This window comes from Cyprinus carpio, chromosome A1, assembly GCF_018340385.1.
Source record: "Cyprinus carpio isolate SPL01 chromosome A1, ASM1834038v1, whole genome shotgun sequence".
NCBI lineage: Eukaryota > Metazoa > Chordata > Actinopteri > Cypriniformes > Cyprinidae > Cyprinus > Cyprinus carpio.
In genome coordinates, this window is record NC_056572.1 from 28,192,168 (window position 1) to 28,210,089 (window position 17,922).

At 40.2% G+C, this 17,922-nt stretch overlaps 2 pseudogenes; both read left to right on the plus strand.

Annotated features, from left to right (window-relative positions):
* LOC122145588 overlaps positions 1-9,922 on the plus strand; it is a 38,874-nt pseudogene extending 28,952 nt beyond the window's left edge.
* Positions 9,923-15,899: 5,977 nt separating this feature from the next.
* LOC109095259 overlaps positions 15,900-17,922 on the plus strand; it is a 40,648-nt pseudogene continuing 38,625 nt past the window's right edge.

Genomic DNA, 17,922 nt, shown 5'->3' on the forward strand with positions numbered 1-17,922 from the left:
ATCGACAGGCGGCGTCCAGCAGGGTCGGCACACATGTGGCTGCTGCAAGACCAAGTTACGCCTCCTTCGGTAGAATATGCCTCAAGATGCCTTGCCTCTGCTCACCGAAGGCGGCCTGCGGTTCAAGCTAGACCGAGGGCTCACTCAGAGCGGCCTCCGGTTTGCACAGACTAGACCTCGAGGCCTTTGCTCACTCAAGAAGAGTGCATGGTGTGGGACTCTTGTTTTTGCCTTCCAAAAGAAGACACGACTAGAAATCATGTTTATGTCCATGTTTATAATGGGTTTTATGTTTTTGTCTCGTCGCTCTGACTGGGCATCACAATATGTTAAGAGTTGTAACATTTCCGTCACACGCTTGACGGCATTGGCCAATCACAACGCGCTGGATAGCTGGCCATTCACAAGCACACCTCGCTTTTCAGAACGATGAGCTTTGTAAAAAATCGACGCCTTTCAGAAGGCGCGGCATAGAGGAGAAACAATAATGTACAGTATGTGGAAAATAATGTTTTTTTTTAAACTTAAATCGCATAAAACACATTTCATTTACACCAAATGCACAAAATAATGTTCTTTTTAGCAACATCATATGACCCCTGTTAAATGCAGAGCACAAATTCAGAGAGTGGGACACCATTCTTGGGCCACGATGTCACCTCACTCACTCACTCACTAAATGATGTTCATTCTATTAAAACAACAAGCGGGTGAGTAAGTGCAGTTATTAAGCAACCACAATCATAAAAACGATATAGTCGAGATCTCATGACAGAACACAGAGAGACTGAATGACACTTTCATTTAAGCTGAACGCTGAACGGAAATCGCTAAAATCCAGCTTTACTTGTTTTATCTGTTTTCAGATCGTTGTTGGCACTTCCACAATATAGAGTGAGCGTGTACGCATGGTTGACCAGATTGCTAAAATTAAGAAAAGACATCGGGTAGAGAAATGTATCCTTTTACAGAGAAGCTCTGATTTGGTCTCGATTTGAACTCAATTTGAAATAAGATTTTTTTAATGCTATAAATATAAAATAGGGTTTTATTTTTTAATTATTTTTTTACATATTTAGTTTGTATTTTTTAACAAAATGTGTTTTACATTTCAACTTTTAAGGATCAAAAGGCCAAATAACATAATCAATAAGGATTTGTAATCAACTGAATTCATAAAACTTAAGTAATTTTAGAATTTAATTTTAATAATAGTGCCCCTAAGAAATGTATTTTTTTTTTTTCTTTCAGAAACTCTTTTGTCTGTTATAAGTTTTTTGGATTCTGTGTTTTTGTAATTTAATTGGTCATTTTAAATATGACATTACAATAATGTTTGAACAAGAAAATTACTATTTAAAAATAAAAAAAAGTATGTGATATTCCTTATAGTTAAAACTTAAAAAGTTTATTATTATTATTTCTTGAAAGTATCTGACGGTAGTTTTATCAAATGACTTGGTGAAGTGAACTCTCAGCACAACTCTGGAGATGAAGTTCATGTGACGTGTCTTCAAATAGAGATGTCACTTAAATAAGTGTCTAGTAGACAACAGCTCCATATCTTCACACAGAGATGCACAGAACTTGCAGACATACATATTATTTAAATATCAGTCTTTTTGTGGTTTAATATCCACAGACAGACAGTTTGATTAAAAGTATAGCTCACCCAAAAATGAAAATTACCCCATGATTACTCACCCTCACCCCCTTTTAGACAAATACAATCAGAGTTATATTTAAAAATGTCCTGACTCTTTCCAAGCTTTACAATGGCAGTGAAATTGGGATCAAGAAGTTTGGAAGCCCAAAAAAGTGCATCCATCCATAATAAAAAGTACTCCACACGGCTTGGGGGGTTAATAAAGTCCTTCTGATAAACCATAATCTCTAGTTTCCCTGCGTTCACGAGGAGAGTGTTGTTTTAGCATATGATGTAGGCGTAACATCTATTATAAATAAAAAGCCACTCAGCGTATATTTCTCTTTCTATATCTGTAGGTGGTGGTTTGGCGTTTGCTGCCAGGATCAGCTGCCTCTGAGTGTGGACATGCAAATAAGTCTGTCGTGTCTGTGTCTGGCTCTCCAGCAGCCGGCAGTGTGGACACACTTCGCCTCACACACCTACCTCACACACACACTGCTCAATCGTCCACTGTATACAGCTTTCCTCATCCACGCAGGTGTGTGTTGCAAAACTCTGGAATACACGAGCCTAATAAAACCTTCCCCGTATAACCGTGCAATCAATTATTTTCTGATTATGATGTTATGTGTATTATGTAGGGGGGGGGTCGCTGTTGGTCCTGGCTGTACCAAGCTTCTGAGTGGCCTGGAGCGGGAAAACAGAGCGTCAGAAGACCAGTTGGACTGCAGATAGTAAGTTAACACATATATGTTACACACTGATCCATGATGGACTACAACCATAAGCGTTAAAGTAATGTTTTTTTTTAAGAACAACTTGAATGGCGGTGTTGTGAGATCATGGCCGAGTGGTTGAGGTCTGCAAAGGTGTGCTGGCTCTGGGTCACCACAAGAAAACAAGAACATTCCAGCATTCCTTACCCTATCCTACGGAATGTCTCATCATCAGCCTCGCCAGGGAGGATGCCCGTTGTGAACAGCTACACCCGAAAATCCCATCACTGGTTGAGAGAGAATGATTTGAGTGTTTTATGCAGTCATTATGTTTATGGTTGTTTAGAAGCATATAGAAGTGTTTGTTGTGTTTTGCATTAACAGGTCTGGAAGAGGGGACTGGTTCCCACCAGGCCCGCAGTGGAGAATTTGGCATGCAGCATTGCCAGAGATCCCTGTAGAGTTCCTGCAGGAGAAAGACGTTCTTCAGAGAGTTCCTCTACCGCATTAACACTCTGGGTAGTGAGAGGACTAGTTTCCAGAGTTTGTGTCTCTAGTAGTCATGAAAATTTCACGATGTCTAACAGAATATTTGATTCTTCATAACATCAACTCAAAAAATTAATACAATTTAAAAGAAGTACAGATAATATAGACATATATGTGACCCGGACCTAACAAAACCGAGTCTTAAGTCACTGGGGTGTATTTTTTAGCAATAGCCAAAAAAAACATTGCATGGGTCAAAATTATATATTTTATGCAAAAATCAATAGGATATATTAAGTAAAGATCATGTTCCACAAAGATATTTTGTAAAATTTCCTATCGTAAATATATCAAAACTTAATTTTGATTAGTAATATGCCATTGCTAAGAACTTCATTTGGACACCTTTGAAGACAATTTCGCAGTATATATCTGATTTTTTTTGCACCCTCAGATTCCAGATTTTCAAAATAGTTGTATCTCGGCCAAATATAAACTATCATAACAAACATAGATCAATGGAAAGCTTTTCAGATGTATAATTCTCAATTTAAAAAAATTACTAATTTGAGACTTCTTTCAAAACTCCATTAAAAAAGCGTACGACCCCAAGCTTTTAAATCTTATACATAAACATATGCTTTACAATACATAAACAATGCTGTCCAATAATATATAATATTATATATATTATTATCAGGCAGACCCCATGTATTGTTTTTTGTATAATTACATGATTATTAAGCAGCTTGATTATGTATAAGTGGTCTTTTTTTTTTGCAGGCTGGAAGCAGTTCGGACACAGTTTGAGGAGACCGTGGGCTACTCTGTTGGGAGTGCTGGGTCACTCAGCCAATCACGATGGACCAAGAAGAGGAACCCAGCAGAGGTGAAATCATGGTCAACTTCACCAAAAATATTAAACACTCTTCCAGGTTGTGGTAATAGTATAGACGTTGTATGTTTGGTTCACAGGAGATCTGGAGAGGACTCAGATCAATGTACTGGCGGTTCAGGCCATCACCTCTCTGGTGCTGAGTGCCATGACTTTGCCAACAGCAGGAAATCCAGCCGTCAGCTGCCTGAACAGCAACCCCCGCAACAAAATCCTTAAAGCATCTGGGGGGCACCAGGTATGTACACATTTATTTTATTCATGTGTTTAGGCCTCTAGGTTTTAGATGGGGTTCATTACGTTTGTGTGTGTTTTGTAGGTTGTGGTCGCAAGCTGAGTGTGATTAGAGGTATGGTGTGAGCGTGAGGATTCAGGCCCATGGTGTCAAATGAGTGAGGACAACATCGCCACACACTTCCCCTATCATGCCTGGGACCCGTGCCATCCTTATCATCCTCAACGGTCAGGTCAGTGGTCAGCCCGACGACTCCTCTTGCTCTATATGTGTACATTGCGTATTCTTGACCTTTGTGTGTATCGTGTTTATATCTGCCAGTTCAGGCACGCTCATCAGCCATGAGAAAACTCCTGCTGCAGATAACCACAGAGAGGGAGAGGGATGGGCAACATGGACTATAAACTGGGTCAAGTTAGTAAAATGATTACTCTACAAACCTTGATTTTAGTAACATTTGTCTGGCATATTTGATTCATGCTTCTTTAATTTTAGAGTTTACCCTCATTCACTTCACACACTTATTGTTTGCGTATCCAGCAAAACCACAGGAGTCTGGCAATATTTTTCTAATTATTCGATAGATAGAATTGGTTAAGTTAATCGCTTTGAAAGCTATTATTCATGCTTTCTTGAACATAAGGGGTATTTGACTTCAGTCACATTCCTGCTTAAACTATCAATCCTGTACCACTTTGCAGGGTGTAATTACACTCAGTGTGGTTGGGAAATAACATAACACCTCTGGAGGGAGGAGGAGTGGGGTGAGGATATGAGGAAGATGAAGCAGATGCTCCAGCACCTGCCTCTCCCACAATTATCGCCGATCAACTCCCAGGTCAGACTTTTACAACGTTACTAGCAGAAATCAGCTCTTTGAACCAGCATCCTCCAGACTTCTACACCCTGCATTGTCTTTCTTATCGTCTGTCCAGGAAAAGCACCGTGCTGGGGTGGAACATCACCCTCCTGCTCACAGTTCCTTCTGGAGCTTCCAGTCAGTGGATCCTCACGGCCAAGCCCAGTCGCAAGAAGACTCCTGTTGTGCTCCTCCGTGAGGTGGTTCAGATCGGGAGATTGAGTCTGTGCTCAGCATGTCCATCAGCCTTTTTATGCTGTATAGTAAGGATGGGCGATATGCAAAAAATTTCATATTTCAATAATTTTGAGTATGAATGATATTATATTGAATTTTTCCCCATTTGTTTCTCAAAACAAAAAGTTAAATGGTGCGGTTTTGTTGGCATAATGAACAAGGCATGATCTGTATAGAACAGCTATTGTTATGAAAAATACCATACCAATTTTCTGCACAATCAAACACTTGTTAAAAGAAATCTGGATTTTAGTGCCGCTTACTGCTTTTACGAACTGGAACACAAACCGAACAGTTTCAAATCCAACCTGCAATCAAAACCAAAGTGAAATTCACACAAAACGTGCTTTTTTGGTAACGTTAAATGACATCGAGCGCTTGATGAAACTGACATACTGTGTTTTTAATGTTTTCATTTTTTAAATTAAAGCAGGAATTTACAGGATAAATTATGTTTAACTGAGATTAATCTTTCTGACCTTGCTTTGTCACAAAGCTCACGTTACAGAACAGTGTTGCCTCATTTCAAATCAGACACTACCTGAAAGTGGCACGTACAGATGTAACTTCCAGTAACACTCTGTGCATCAAGTTAAAAAAACCATTCATTTTAGTTATTAAGACTGATTCAGACTTGATACTCCTGAGTTATGGAGTTGTTTTATGATGCTTTATAGATCTAGGGTCCAGGGTAATCTGTTCATGAATCAGGCTATACTAGTCCATACTGTGTGTTTTCAGTTGACATGTTTTCAAACTTTTGCTGCGAGTAGCCCAAGTAAGGTAAAAATTTGCTGCGTTTGAACAGTGTGTCATAAGAGTGCAAATCTTCTTCTATCCAGTTAAAACATATCCTGTCTGTGTCTCCCGGTGTCTGCAAGCTTCTGGCCATTTTAGTGTTGCTCTCTTCACTGAGAGAAATCAGTTTGATATTGATGTTCTCCACTCTGACTAGCTGCAGACGGTCCTCCACCAGAAGATGAGATCTCCCCCCCAACAGTACCTTGTGCCAGCCATCATGCAAAGCAAGCGGCAGTGTTTGGCATGGTTGAGCATGTATATGCACTGAAAGCAGCAGCTATTTAAAATCAAATGCAGCTACAGCTATTTACCAGTCGGGGACTAATGTACTTGTGTGTCAGGATAAAGCCCTCGCAGAGCCTGGGTGCCGTCTGTTGGAGAGCACTTTGCGCAGCCCTCATCTGGCCCAGTCTCGAATTGGCGCTCTTCACGTGGGAGTTCTGTACGTGATGGAGTGCGGCCCTTCTGTATGATTACGGCACGCCAGGCGTATAACTACCGTCATGAATACCTGCCTCTCTAACCTTAGAGCTATAGCACAGTGAGTAACAATACACACTGAATAAAGACACACACTTCACACTCTGTCCTTGCTGGGATTGAATCAACCAATCTTCCTATACCAGCCATGAGCTTTAACCCCCTGCCCCACACACCAATCATTAGTGTTACATATACTCTTAATATTTGCTGTTTTATTCAAGAGAATATGAGTGAGAGGTTAACAGCTTGCGTCGTGCATTGGATGAAAGACTTCACACAGCTTCGCGTCTCTCTAAGAGGTTATGGCCCCATGCACAGTCAAAGCTAATGCAAAGTCTCTGCGGCATGCTGCGGAGACGCTCAATAATAGGTTCCCACTGGCAATCACAACACACGCCTGGCACGCGGCATGGTCATGCAGCTCCTCCTTAGCTGTAATGTATGGTGTCTTACTGAGATCTGAGAACCTCATTAAAGGACCAGGGCTAAAATTAGCATCAGATAGCCTAATGGGAACATAGATGAGGTGTTGATGACTACACCTTTGGGTTCCAATCAGATGTGGGAATCTACACAACCAAACAGATGGTTGGTGATGTGCGCCGTGGTTCTACATGATGGAGAAAATACCCCCTGGATGTAAGGTCCGAGGGATTCAATGCTGGGATCTGATCAGGTGAATGCAACCACCGCATCCACAGCATCTTCAGAAGATGCATCAATAGTGGACTCCGCCATTACACCAGTGTAAACATGAAAGCGGAAAAATTATGTCAATGGAGGGAAGAGTGATCTCAATAAATGGCAGAACTTATCTATCTATAAATATATTAATTCAGAAAATTATTCTAGTTTGGCAAGAGTTTGGAATAATCTGTATTCTTTAGAGGAAAACAAAAAATTTTATTACGGGATGGGTGCAACCCCAACCTGTCATGTGGCTGAAAAAAATTTGTAGACAGAAACAACCAAAACACCCACGACACCCATCCTCTACTATACCGCTTGACCTTTACTCTGGCAAAGCAAGATTATATTCAAGGTTGGTGTAACATTTTATGTGGCATGATGTTTCCAAAAACTAAAGTATAGTTCTTGATTTAATTAATTTTGATATTGTGAAAAAAATTTTTGAAAATATCTATTTAAAACGTTGGTGAAAGTAATTAAATACTCGCATGTACTTCAAGGTTGGCACGGAAAATATATTTCAACAAGTGTTTCATTAAAGGGATAGTTCAACCAAAATTTTAAATTCTGTCATCATTTATTCTCCTCAAGCTGTATTCAACCGGTATTTCCCATTCTCATTGAACTGCACAAAATAAAATATTTTGATATGTTGGTTCACCAAACGGTTGCTGGTATTCATTGACTTTTGATAGTGTGGGGCATGCTATGAAAGTCAATGGCTTCCTACGAGCTGTTCAGTTTTCTGACCTTCAGTTTTAATTTGTGGGTGAACTATCCTTTAAATATAAATTCCTCTTGGAAAATAATTTAGCTATGGTAAAATGTTTTCCCAAAACCAATGTGAGATATAAAGAAACGCTGCGTATTCTTCCCAGAACTTTCAATATGTTCTAAGCTACATTTTTTTATTTCCTTGGGCACTCTGATATGTCACTGAACCTTCTCTCTCTCTCCTGTACCTTCTCTACATTCCCCAGCTGTGCTGTATGATGCTGCTCGTTAAGTAGAGGCCACACCATCCATCACTCCACCACTGCATTCTCATGGAAACGGAGCCACTGAGCAAGCGTCGCCGCAGGGATCTAGAGACCAGTCAAGTTGAGCGTTGGAGCGTACAAACATGCCCAGCCCACACCGCGCCATGGCTGCCCTGTCTTCATGCTCACCTGCATGTACACAGGTGTGGCTGGAGAGAAGCGCATCGTACTCAGTCATCTAATACTTACCCACCCTACTAACTCCATCCGCTATAAGAACAGAATCACCTGATGTTTCCACCCCGCCAACAGAGCAACATAGCAGCAGAGTCCTCAGTATGAATTAACAAGAAAGTGTCTTGTGCGAAAGGTTGTTTAATTTTGTTCCTGTGATACTGAAGTGAAAATACTAGATAATAAGATTACCATTCAAATTAACTTTTGAACGCTGAGGGGTTTTTCTTTAGTGGGATGTATAGAAATCTAGTTTGTTGGATGGATCCATTATGGAATGGTTTCTGCTCTTACTGAACGGCCATAATGTTGCACCCAACAGGGGAAGGGAGAAGGGAAGTCCTGGAAGCCCTGCTGATGCAGACCCCACAGCTCTGACAGCCCGAATCAGGTCATTGTCGCAATGGAAGCGTGTATCCGATCCTGTTTGACAGGTATGCATGTCTTTTTGAAAACTTGCCCTAGCTAAAACCATTGTATTGTACTGATTAGATCTGTGGAAAACTCTTGCCACAGGATTGTAAGGCTTTCAGTGAAGTGGCGATGTGGTAGCGGATCCTTCCTCAGTTCTGGATGACTTTCCCACTGCAGGGCGTCATGAATAAAGTCATTGGGGAGTTCCTGTCCAATCAGCAGCCTTACCACGCCCAATTCATGGCTACAGTGGTATACAAGGCAAGTGCCACTTTTTGGGCTTTTTTTGATATCTTAAATGAAATGCTTTAGGTGTGCTGTGATCCTAAAAAGCTTTTGGTTCTTAAAGTGAGTATCACATTAGCAAAATTTCATTCAAAATTTTATAGGCAAAAATGTCAGTTGTCCTATTGTTGGTAGAGTGGTAATTTTATGAAATACAGTTCACATAGTAGTCACTCTCAAACCAAGCAGCTTTCTGTAAGTCAATGTGGAGATTCCTCGCGATGAACAACTTTTTTACTGTTGTGAAATCTGCATGGGGGAAAAAGTTGTCCCCAGGGCTACAAAATTCCAGATTTTGCCTTATGAAAATTAACTGAACTTCAGTAAATGTGCTTTCGCATCTTTAGTCTTACTAGAATTCTGTCATGTTATTGTTCCAAACCTGTTTTTTTCTTCTGTTGAACACATAATATTTAGAATTTTTTTAAACATATTTGTACATACAATGAAATCAATACTATCCATGTTTGTTTTGGAACCCCACCTATCTCTTCATTGTATATGGCTTTTTGAACTATCCCTGAAGTCTTTTATAAACACAGTTATATACATATAAGTGCCTGTATTTCTGATATAGGTATTTCAGCCACTTCATGCAACTGGGCCTCCCTCATGGTGCGTGCTGGGTGCTACTCTCGCTGTCAATCTCACACAGAGGACGCCTGTCCCATGGCATGGTGGAGCCTTGTCATGTTTCTTTGTCAGTGCCTCCCGAACCAGTCAGTGCGGATCTCTCTGCCCTGTATCCTTAAACACATATGATTTTCTAGTTGGTGCAGTTATTGCACCCCTTGTGTTTCTAGTGACAGCACACACTTCCCTTATTCCCATGCTTTCTCTTTCTCCTCTTTGTCTTCATCCTTGTTTCTCTTCCTTTAACATCTCCCCTCTCTTCTCTCTGTAGCCTGCCTCATGTCATCAGTCGCATGGGGAAGTCCGGACACAGTGGACATTAGCTCTTTTGTATGGGAGATCTGGATTATCTGGACAAAACCAGATCGATGAAGAGTTAGGACCGCAGGGCCTTCCAGTCGGTCTTGAGATGGTGGCTTCACCTGGTAGTCCCAGATACCAATTACTGTGTGCTGTTTTGCAGAGCATTCACCATGACACGTCACTATAATGCAGAAAACAATATTGTATCATTAGGATCTCCATTATAAATTAGGCATCAAAAGTTGTTAACAGTGCTCGAGCGGAAGACATCACACTTATCAGAACGTTACATACCAGGATGCATGGCAACAAGAAAACAATTATCTCCTGATTGGATGTATGGACGGTTGCTATGAAACTGTCCAGAGGACATTACCCCAAATACTTCATAGTTATTAGAGAACAGTGGGAACCATTCAAGCAAGGATGAGGGCCACAAGAACCATTGCAGCACAGCGGAATCTTTAAATCAAAAAAAGTAGTGATACCACTATATATCACTTAACGCCTCAAAGCCTATATGGATGCAGGCTTAGGCTTCTCCATATTTTGTATGCTTAAAAAGATCTTCATCTAGTATCAAAGAATGGGTACTGTAAGTAAAAACTGTGAGGTTGGATGCGAAGGATATCTGTGTATGGGGTCAGGTAACCGATGATGCGTTTCCATTATTAGAGAACGCAATATTCTAACAGTAGAGAATTTTTCAGCTATAAACACACGGACTAAAGCCACATATATTGTAGTGAAGTGCTCTTACAAACATGATGCAAACATATATGTCATGCACTTCTGGAATTTAGCAGATCCAAGATCAGATCTTTTTAGTCCACAGACCTAGAAAGTCAGCCACTCCAATTTACTTGCTAAAATCCACCCGATACATCCAGATATTTTATACTTATGCCTGTCTCTACCCCTCCTCCTCTCCAACAGTCCATACTCTCCTGCAGCTCCTTAAAAAGAAAGACACTCGCTTCATACACACTCGCAGCTCCGTTCCCGTTTAAAAGCATTCCTTTTGCATGGGCGACGCATGCACTTTGCTACTGTAGCTTGCTAGCACTTGAAGCAAAAAAATAGCATTGTAAATTGAATTTGTTATATTCCCCTCATCGTGTGGGAGTGGTTATGTACTATTGGTCTGATAAGATTTTTGTGATCTTATAATGGTAAATGTGTTTGACTTCCTGAGTCAGACGGGCCTGTTGAAAATTGCCTGGAAACAGAGTTTATTTTTCCTCTTAAAAATTCATTGTCTTATTATTTGTTTGTTTTTAAGTTGATTTTTTTAAAGATGGATGATGAAACCAGATCACAAGATGTTGAATCTCTAAAAAGTCCCTTGGTATGAGAGACGTAAGGTTGAAATAGCTATTGCAATTAGAATAGTTAAGTTTTGGAGACGATGGTTTATGCATATAGAAAACATTGCAAGCTCAAATCGACATACTGTGTCCCTTGAAACATTTCTTTTCGTATTCTGTTTAAATTGATTTTAAAAGCTCAGCGATGTAAGAGATATGATCTATGGATCTAGTGTAATGAGCTGGAAGTATGTATTTTAATCTGTGGAGTGTTTACATCACTGTACCATTGTGTAAAAAGAAATACTATTTTGTGATTAAATGAATAAACCGGTAGTGCATGACAACATCTAATGGTGGACATGAGATGGTGTAACAGATGATAAGGCAGTTGTAACTGAATGTGCGCAATAATTCAACCTTTCATTATTGAGAGACTGACTCAAAAAAAAAAATGTTTATCCATCTTGGGTGGCATAAGAAAACCTCACTGTAAATATAAGTCTATTTGAGAAGCTGAGGATGTATATTAACTTGAAAGGCATGCTTGGAGTTCTGCTTTCAATAGTGAGTCAGTATTTTTATGTGATGGCAAACAACTTTTGAAACGGCGTGATTTGTTATTGTGCTAGGGGATCAGTATACATATGGATATTGCATACACTGTAATTACCAAATGCAGACGAATATGGCAGCAAATGACATGACTCATGGTAATGCTTTGTTAATCTGCTTCCATGGAGACAATTAGCTGGTTATTGTCTATGTATATAACTGTATATTCTGATTCTGATAAGATGTTTACTTTGTCTTTAGTGAAGTGGAATATGCACATAGCAGTTAACTGCTCAGTGAAAAAGCCTTTAGTTCCCTGAAAGTATTGTCAGATTTTATCTGGCTTAAATATTGCCCCATGCCTACAGGATTTCTTGCAGATCTATCAGAAATATAGAGCCAATAAGAATATTAGATTCACATAACAGTCAACCTTACATACTGTTTCCCATTGACAACACCTTCTTTACACGCTCTGATGGCAGCTTTGAAGATCTTTGTAAATCTCAAGTTCTTTTGGGCTTAATACAGTTTCCCCCCCCCCCCCCAAAATTTTTTTTTGTTAGCGGTTTCACGTGCAGCTGAATAAGTTGAATGGCTTTAACAATGTGTTTGTCTTGGACCAAACGTGACATACTGCAAAATTATCAGTTACTACTGCTCCTATCACAGTTTCATAAAATATCATACCGATTAATACCGTTTATCCTCTTTAGTTTGTGTGTGCTTAGGAAAGCTTCCATTTACAAAAAGAGAGGGGAGAATCCCGACGGGTTTAATGACCCCTCAGATGGGAATAATTTTTAAACCACTCCCTTGCATTATTGTCTTTTTTAGCAGAACCTTTTTTTTTTTTTGTTTTTTCAGGTAAAACTTGATGCGCGAGAGGGTGGATTGCAGCAGCATGTCACATAATTATCACAATACGATGCCATTGATGGTCAAGCACACGCCAGAGATTATTTTAAGAAACCTAATCCATTTATGTTATTTATTTAGTCACTGATGCAAACTATAGCAGGTCAAAAGGACAAAAACAATTGAGAATTATTTTAAAGGGGTTGTTTTAACGTCCCTAATCATGACCCTGTTAGAGAACACAGCAAATGAATAAAAGATGTAGAATGTTCCATTCGTTTTAATTGCTTTTTTTCATTGTTTATCACATATTGTGGGGCTTGTTAACCAGTGCGCATCAGAAGCTAAAATTCAGCCTGGGCAATAATGGAGAGTTGTTAAAGGGGAAACAGGAAAGACATCTGTTCTTTTGTATAGTATCATTATTTTGTAACAATGACAAGCTGGGTATTTGACTTGCACGTTAGCTTTCCAATAAAAAGAGCTAAGATTTGCTAAGTGTTCTTCAGGTACGATGGCCTTTAAAAAGTAGTTTAAGAGCCCTGGAAGTATAGTGATTACTTCTTTTTATTCTCCAAGTATTAATTTTTAATTATCACCTGTAAAAATATAGTGATTACTTCTTTTATCAAGTGATTAATTTTTTAATCTATCATGTAAATAATATAGTGATTACTTCTTTTATCGTTTATAAGTTTAAGGTTTTTTTTTTTTTTTATCACGCTATATCATAGGCTCTGAAACATTTTCTACTTCAAAGTAGGATGTTTTATGAAAAGCACAGGTTATTAACTTTCTGAGCAGAACAAATGGAGGATTCCAAGCCCAGGGCTTGTGTGTGTGTGTGTGTGTGTGTGTGAAATAAAATTTTACATTATGTTGATGTCAGGTCAACAGCAGCAGCTGTGTAATTCTTAACTAAATTAATTACTACTAATAATCTTGAAATAAAACCATATCTCTCTTGATAATTCCATGCTTTATGTGTTATTGAAAAACCTTGGATGGGAAACTCTTATCAACTTCTACAGTTTATTAAAAAGAACAAAACAACCATTTTTAAAATGGTACTTTAAACTACTGGTTCAAAATATCTGTACCACATCTATGGGCAGGAGGATTATTTAGAAATAGACTTTTATGCCATTCAAATTACTCTTAAGTACCATATCTGGGATATAAATGGAAGGACAGGGGATAAAAACTGAATTATAGCCCTAAATTAATGTCATGGGAAGGAAAACCCCTATTCCGGTGCTGCCCTTAAAGAAGAAAAGAAAAAAAACTACTGAGATATAGTTTCCTCCTCCTGCCTTGTGCTGTCCCACACCAGCTGCCCTCTCCTTTTGTTTACTATTCATGCAGCACTAAGGTTACAAATGCCATTAAACTGTCACATCAGGTTGGGGACACATCTCGTCACAAGTAAGAAACACTTAATTGTCTAATATATAACTATGATCTTTACCTCAGGTCTTATCGTACTGAAATGCTAACGAATTTTTTTATTTCTTCCTCACAGGAAAAGTTTCTGGGAAGTGGCGGCTAATGTTAGCAACGTAGCCCATGAGAATTTCTTATACTTTCTGCAGATATTAAAATTTCATACATTGCAGGTAAACGCTACTGTGATGGTAAACTGCATGGCGTATCTATACTGGGTTATCGTTTTATAGCTTATAACGAGTTTTGTATCAATATATGTTGTCAGTATCTGGCTATTGATGCCGATAATTCAATACCGTTAGATGTTACTCACTGCCCAGCTGTTCCTCAAGAAAACCAACACCGAGGCAGCTCTCGGCTCTCTACCGATATTAAAGTATTAAATTCATCTCAAACGTAGTAGGTAACTTATTAAGATGTGTACAGTGGTGTTGTACTTACTTTCTAACGTGTTTTCGCTCGTGTTGATTCGTACACCTGTAGCATAACTTTTGCGGTCAGTTGGCGAGTTTCCGTCAAACTGGGCTGGGGTCGTTGTGGAGATGATTGACAGCCATGGAAACCAATGAGCGATGAGAAATATCTAGCGACAGTCCATTGTCATGGAGTTTTTGTACACGTTGACGCGTGGGCATTCCAACAATGGGAAAAAGAAGGCGGGACAGTTAGCAAGAGTGGATGAGTCTACTTCGCATCTGTAACTTCAAGAAAGTTTGTAGGAAAATACGGAAAAGATATCGATGACAAACACTGTTACATTTGTGAGTTTATTTATCCTATCAGTTTTCTATCCTATCAGTGTCATGTTTATTATTATAAAATGCTAACTCGACGCCACTTTTCAAAAACACTTTCCCCCGTCTTTAAAATGCATATTGATATATACACTTTTTAATTTTATTTTTTATTTAGTTAGCATATTGTAATTTCTATATTGTTATATTTTATGTGCATTATATATAACATTACGTTATGTGGGTCATTGCCAAATGGCGTCATGACAAAAAGATATTTGGAAAACATTTCCAGGTTCTTAGAAATTGAATCCCTGTAGTCATGATGGTTCCATATATATTTATTTGTTTATCAGTTACATCACCTGGACATTTCTGATTTATAGCCACACTAAATAAATAAATAAACCATTGGAAACATGCTGATCTTGGAAAATGTAAACTCGTACACTTTTGGTATACATTTTTAATGTATTAAAAAAAAAAAAAAAAAAAAAAAAAACAAGAAAGAAAAAAAAAAAAAGTCTTGTCATTGACCCATACACATCAATGCAGATATATATGAAAAGTTTGTTTTGTGTCATTTTTGGCGAATTTAGAATAATGCATGATCCCTGTCTGATACCCACCCTACCTCCTATTGCTTAGCAACAACTACCTGTCCTCTATTTCTACCTGTTTCTTTCTGGTTGGCAGGTAAGTGAGAGGGTGGCGCAAAAAGTGTATATCTGTGTATGAAAGCCTATTCTGGAATGAACCAATAATCATGACTAAGCAGTAACATATTTATTATCACAATTCTCAATGTTTTAATGAATCCCTAATAATTTAATAAACTAAAAAACCATATTAAAATAACTGAAATGACATTTTCACCATTTGCATATAATTTTCTCTTAATATGATTATTAATTTCTCAATGAATTAATGACCTTTTCCCTCTCTCCATTGTGAAGGTGTTGTATGAATATTCAGGCATGCACCACGTTAGTGCCTTAGACTGGGGCTCTGGGAGCTGGAAGGATGATATCACCAAACTTCGCCATCTCTGCTTTGTGAGCCCTAGTCAGAAGAGAGTAAAACGGACTGAAAGAAGGATGTTCAGACAATCAGAGCAAGGCAGGAGGCGTGTATGCCCAGCCACATGCACGCATAAGAGGGGTGGAGGCTGCGCTGGGGAAGAACGGCTATGGCTTTACACTATCTGGTCAGTCTCCATGTGTGCTAAATTGCATCCTGAAAGGTAGTCCGGCTGACTATGTGGGACTTCGCCCGGATCAAATACTGAGTGTGAACGACATTAATGTGTCCAAAGCATCTCACGAGGATGTTGTCAAGCTGATTGGCCGCTGCACGGGTGTCTTATACTTGGTCATTGCTGAAGGCAGTCATAACAATGCACATCTAGATTCATGTTCAAGCGATGAAGAATTGGGGTTCCATGACCACAAGGGCCACTGGTTGCGGGCAAAGATGGACTCAAAGACACTAGGTATAAACCGGGAACGTGTTGTAGCGGAAATGCAGTCTGGTGGAATCTTTAACATGATCTTTGAAAATTCAAGCCACTCATCCAGCAGCCTCGGAGAAAACAGTAGCTTGTGCCTCTGCTTCTAAAACAAGGGCCCTCTCCCAGAGCCAGACTTCAGACGGTAACGCCGGCACCCGACGGAGTGATCCCAACTTGCTCACTCAAGAGGAGATGGCCAAAGTGCTCAATGATGACTCTGTGTTTGTTGATGTGTTTGAACAGCAAGATGAATTTGCCCTGTTGCAAAATGCAGACTCTGCGGGTATACTCAACGTTGGGATGGTTGTGGGATACTTGGGATCTATTGAATTGGCTTCAACAAGTGCCAATTTGGAAAGTGACAGCCTGCAGGCGATTCGTGGCTTGTATGCGGCGTCTGCGCCGCAGAACAGAAAGTACACTCGTTGGTCCTACTCAAAGTCCATGCATGATTGTGTACAGCTATGCAACGATCGAGGCGCTGTTTTAGCCACTTACCCTGCAGAGAAGTTAGCATTCAGCGCAGTGTGTCCAGATGGGATCAGCCGCTTCTTTGGCCTTGTCACAATGCAAGCCACAAATGCACATGCTGTAAATAGACATGGTGAAGAGGGGAGCAAGGCTTCATGCGTACGTCTTGTCATCACATGTCTTTATTGTAGACCCGAACTCTGTCATCATAAGATCCACCAAGGTGTAGCCCGACGATTTGGCTTTGACTGCACTCCAGACCCAGATAACAGTGGCTGCTTGGAGTTTCCACCGACTTCACAGCCACTTCTACAGTTTGTGTCTGTGCTGTACCGGGACATGGGAGAATCTATAGAGGGTATGCTTGAGCTCGAGCTTTCCCTCGATGGTGATCTAGATGCTCAGCAGAACAACAGCACAAGCAGCAACAGTGACAGTGGCATCGGGTAACTTCCTGCCAGAGGAGAAGAACAACCGAGTCCTCTTGGTTGACTTGGGCGCAAACCCTAATCGCCATGTTCCCACAGGACTATGGGAAAACCCACCAGGATCTCGTAGCCAAAGTGTCCTTGGAGGTCTTCCACCACCACCGCCCGCCACCGCCCAGTCTCACATCGAAATGGCTACCGCCCTGACCAGTTTGTAGATCACCCCTCAGCCCCATCCACATTCCCACGGAGACCCACCTTTGCTTTCTAGCAGGCATCTAAACTCCTCCTCACGGGCTGGATGTGTCAGGCCTTCCTTCACGCTTCCCACTATTCCGCATGGCAAGAAGGTGACAGGAGCATCAGGCCAGCGCTGGCTGCCAGTTCATGTCATGAGGGACTGGGAGTCAGGGACACAGCAGTGATCAGGAGTCTTATGCAGAGTCCACAGGGACGGATGGTCCAGTGCTAACTGTAGCACCCTGCCACCACCCATGAGGTAAGATTCCAAGCCGACGGTACCGTGCTGCAGGCGAGATCGCCTCACAGCCTCACCGACTCCATGCACGGAAGGACGAGTGGGCTAAGAAGCTGTTCGGGAGAAGAGCCTACGAGAGCATCAGCAACAATCAAGACGACTGCAGAAGAATGAAAGATTCAGAGAAAAAAGGTAAGATAATTTTTTTTTTTACATTAAAAAGGCCCCAATTC